At 50.5% G+C, this 4,906-nt stretch overlaps 1 protein-coding gene across 8 annotated transcripts in view; it reads right to left on the bottom strand.

The window, feature by feature from the left end:
* The window catches only part of LOC107263850 (fat-like cadherin-related tumor suppressor homolog), a 217,462-nt gene that overhangs the window by 200,350 nt on the left and 12,206 nt on the right, over positions 1–4,906 (bottom strand). The window lies entirely within an intron of this gene.

The following is a 4,906-nucleotide window of genomic DNA, read 5'->3' as shown; positions in this document are numbered from 1 at the left end:
GGGGGGGGGGGGGGGGGGGGGGAGGGGGTAATATCTCGAACAGGCCGAGAATTACGACCATTCAAAGTTAAATCCAACACCACAGTATAAGGCAATTATTGCGACAAGTGATTCAAACCCCAATGGCTCACCGCCTACGTCCGTCCTTGTCTAACGCCCGCAAGTCCCAATAACGTCCTCTCTCTCGCACTCACCGCGGGTATAGGAAATTCCGAATTTCTCAAGCATTTCGACCCGCTCGACAGTCCAACGTCACCAGGTGCCTCGCCTGTATCCATCCTACGTTGACGTCACAAAGCATGGAATTTGGCGGTAGTTGTACGAATTTTCAATGAACTTCGAAAAATGCCCACCCACCTCCCTGCTTCTTTCAACTGGCAAACCCCACAGAAGGGGCCGATAAAAATAAGAGCAATCGCGTGAAAGCTGTCAATTCTAACCGGTGCCTTTCTAAACGCACGTAGGATAGCATAGGAGAGCTGCACAGACATCGAGTTCACGTGTAGCGACGGGTAACATGCCTCATGGCGAAGTACGACTAAAAATAGAAATACCGAGTCACTACCGAGCAGCGCAGAGATGGCGGGCCGACCTTGCCATATAAAAAACAAAGCCAGATTGAGATCTACTGGTTGAATGGCCACCCACGCGAAACGGCGCCTTAAAGCCAAGTGGAGTGTCAGGAGTGAATTCGACCGAAGGAGTAAAAAAAAAACATATAGATATATAGCACAGCTTCTACCCACTAGGCGTACCTCGTGACGTCACTCCCACCGACCGGAAATTAAAATGAAATCTCAGCGGCGCCTTTACGGACACGTGTTTACTTCCAGGCGAGTTGAGCGACAAAGCAGAAGAAAAAAAAAAGCAGGGCAGTTCTAATGGTCGGCTATATAAATTTAAGGAAAAAAAAAAATGATATCCTGAGAATTGCACTGATAAGGAGGTCGGATTAAAAAAAATATATATATATACTATATACGCGTGATAAGACGATGCAATTACACAAAGGCGTAGGAGCGATTTATACGTAAATAGGTAAATTTTTCACTATTCGATAAGGATAGTCCGCAATGAGCAGCCGGCAGGATATCTTCTCGAGGTTAAATAATACGAAGCTTCGTCGATAAGCGCCGTATATCAGCAATCGCCGAATAAATGATAAGCGATGCGATAGGCCGCGATAAGGATACGTGGAAAGGCGCCTTGACTTGCGCCCGTATGCTCAATGAGCCGTTGCGAGTAACCCGATGCCCAAGCAAGGACGAAGCAAGACGGTTCGATGATTAATCGACGTTCCGTTTGCAGACGAGCGCGAGAGTCTGCGCGCGTTAGCGTGAAGATGGTATACGCTATAGGAAGGTATAGTCGGTTCCGAGGGACAGAAGTGATTCCCAATAAGTCATTAATGTTAAGCCACCGAGGACGCCCGAGGTAGGAGGAGCAGCCGTAACTTTGGTTTTAGGGAATTTTCGAGGATACGCGGAAACTTTGGGTGGAACGACGAAAAAGAGGGGGTCAGGAGGGGGAGAGAGAGAAGAAAGGATTTTACTATAGGAAACGCAACGATTTTGGGTAAACTTCACGATTTCATTTTTTGCCGCACCAAATCAATTAATCCGTACGGTATAGGCTGGGCGGATAACCTATTTGGCGAGCAGCCAATCGTTTTCGAATTCGATATCCTCGAGATATAGGAGCATATATATATATATATATATATATATAAAATCTTAAATGTATTATTAAGCAGCGATATGATATAGTGCTGGACACGTTAACGAGCGACGTGTCTTATTCGAGGAAATACGACGTGGATCCCGGGCAATGAGACTTGGGAGTGCTCTGAGAAATTGCTTTGACATGGGAGGAAAGAAAAGATCATTTACCACGGGATCGCCCTCTGGGATGATTTGCGCCTGGTCCTCGTCTTCTTCGCAATTTTACTTGGTTCCGGTCCAGTCCGTCTTTTGTCACTCGATTCTTAATGCACTGCGCGAACTTTGGGATACGGACTAAATGCTTGGTGACTGTGACTTGAATTCGCGGACTTTTCGCGCGCGATACAGAACGACTGGGAAGAGAGTGAGGATAAGGGGGTAAAGGGCACGGGAGGGGGTGGTGTGAAATGGGACGAAGACCCGACGCAAAGAGACTCAAAGACAGTACGAGGATGATAAAGATAGCGGATGACTGTTAGAAAAATTCAAACTGACGTTAAACGTCGATCGGAGCCCAAAGTTTTACCAGCGGAGGCTGATCGGAAGTGGCCAGGCGACCGGGAAGTCACCCGTAGAGTCGAATTCGATACCAAAGTGATATCACGAAGAAGGTATAGGCCTGACGGAAGAAACGGGGAAACTCTGTCGTTCGTCTGCCAATAAAAATTGCACCTGGGTCACGTGTAATTTCCGTCGCTTGAAGATTTAAAATTGTCCACGTAGTCCGAAAACAAAAACAGGCCTACCGAGGTAAGATAAATTGGCAGCGCAAATGCCTATATCTTTATGTCCGATCGATCGGCCGCGTTTAAATTGCAGGTTAAATAATTATTACGTCATGGGAAAGTGAGCCAAAAGTCCGTTCGACCCAGCTGGTACGTAGGAAAGCCAGGGCCGTATCCTAAGGGCGACTCGCGGGCCCCGTGCGCCTGTGAATTAGGCATGCACTGCCGGCGAAGGGGACATCCGTCATACTTTGGAAACAGACTGAAGCGACGCGACGTCGAGGCGTCGGGACGTCGCGACTCCGTAGCCCCGACGGCACGAGCGGCTCAATGAGCAAAACGCGCTTTTGTTATGCGAAGGAACGAAGGCGAACGGAGGTAAAAGAGGGGAGAGGAAAGGGAGTATAGAAATGTGAAAACACGGGAGGAAGGTAGGAAATCGTATTTGAACTTCTGCGAGGTATACGAAGAGGAAACCGTGGAGCCGCCGTACCGAAGAGCCTCGTTCGTCAGCCGTGTCGTTGCTCCGCGCTGTGCCAATAGCAATTCCGTCCCTCGCGTGTAGGCAACGAGTGACGCGACTATCGTGTAAATTCAATGCCCGCATTTGGCTTTACAGTGCACTGCACTGCACGCGACGCATCGGATCCCAATAGGCATCCGAATATAAATGCGCCAAGCGTCTCCCGACAACGATAAGCAACCTTGGTATTTCGAGGAGCGTGCCAGCCTGCACTGCGTTACGCTGCATCCTCACGGCAGTGCACCGCCTCGCGATCTGCGGACCGACTGCTCGGAGTGTTTCTTGATAATGACAATAACCAGCTGGGTAATTCGAGAGCCATGGGTCCCATTACGTTGCACTGCGTTACGTTGCACTAAATGGGCAATGCCACGTGTCAAGGTACACTGCTGCGCGAAATGTGTCTCGAGGATGATGCGTCCGTTTGCGCTGCCCTGCGTCATTGCCAGGTCCGACAACACCGCACCCAAGGCGTTTCGCCAGCGACAAGTCCGGCTTAATAAATTATCCACTGTTGTCAGACCCTCGAAACATCCCCGACCCTCGTGGTGCCGGTGGGAGGGTGATGCTTTGTTGAAAAAAAAAAAAAAAAAAACAAGGAAGAGGGTCGTAAACGTTAACTCCTGTCTCCAAAGCCTTGTCGAGAGGTCCGCGGGTACACGTAGGAGGACGGTTAAGGCGGTTTACAACGGGCGCGGTCAATTCCACTCGGAGAGATTGCGAACACGCGACCTTCTACGGTTGGTCCCTCCAGCGCGATTTCAAAGGGTGAACAGCACCCACTACGATACACCCTTCGCGTGGACGCTCGAGAGGCACCTGAGACTTTGGAAATTTTCAATTTTTCTATTACAGGGGGGGGGGATGCAATTTTATTGATTTTCCAAAAAAAATATCAACCCCTGCACCGCTTCACCCTCGCCCCTTTAGTCCCCTTCGTATTCCACTTCCAGTCGCTCGTCGGCGTCGCCAGGCCAGAAATGGGATACACCGTAGCTCTTGGCAACGTGACGAAACAATAAGGACGTCCAAGAAAGACAAAGAAAAAAGAAAAAAAAAGATACAAGTCTAATGTAAAAGTGTCAGCGGTGGAAAGTGGCTGACGAAAAGTTGATTACTTTCAAGTAAAACTAAAATATCCAAACGGCCACAGCATCCCGTGTCAGGCAGCGAGAAGAAGTCGAATGGACCCGGACCGTGGTGAACAAAGGGAAGCAATAAAGTCGCAGCGTAAGAAATCCTAGGGAGCCACGATAAAGAAGAAACTTTTCAAAAGGCAAATAGAAACGTCCGTTATATCCACGTCTTATCCGTCGGCAATCGCCGGGCTACTTGCTACGTAAATTATCATTATTACACCCAAGGACCAGACCGTAACCTTAAATACCGCTACCGTATTAGCCAGGCATAAGTCCCACTCGTATAACGGTCCCCCTCCAGTCCCCCTCCAGTCCCCCTCCAGTCCCCCTCCAGTCCCCCTCCAGTCCCCCTCCAGTCCCCCTCCAGTCCCCCTCCAGTCCCCCTCCAGTCCCCCTCCAGTCCCCCTCCAGTCCCCCTCCAGTCCCCCTCCAGTCCCCCTCCAGTCCCCCTCCAGTCCCCCTCCAGTCCCCCTCCAGTCCCCCTCCAGTCCCCCTCCAGTCCCCCTCCAGTCCCCCTCCAGTCCCCCTCCAGTCCCCCTCCAGTCCCCCTCCAGTCCCCCTCCAGTCCCCCTCCAGTCCCCCTCCAGTCCCCCTCCCCCGTATAAAGGGAGCGCACACGTGGCAAATTGCCCAAAGCACGCGAAGGGCTCGCTTTAATCTACCTCGTCACCCGCTCATTAACCAAACTTCTAACAAACAGCGTATACCTATAGATACCCTGGACCTGGTTCCTTATCAGGGAGAGAATTTGCTAGGCGGAAATGCCAAGAGGAATGAGGTAGGGGATGAAAAGGGCTA

This window comes from Cephus cinctus, unplaced genomic scaffold (assembly GCF_000341935.2).
Source record: "Cephus cinctus unplaced genomic scaffold, Ccin1 Ccin1_scaffold0167, whole genome shotgun sequence".
Taxonomy (NCBI): domain Eukaryota; kingdom Metazoa; phylum Arthropoda; class Insecta; order Hymenoptera; family Cephidae; genus Cephus; species Cephus cinctus.
This window is presented reverse-complemented; position numbering and strand designations above follow the sequence as displayed.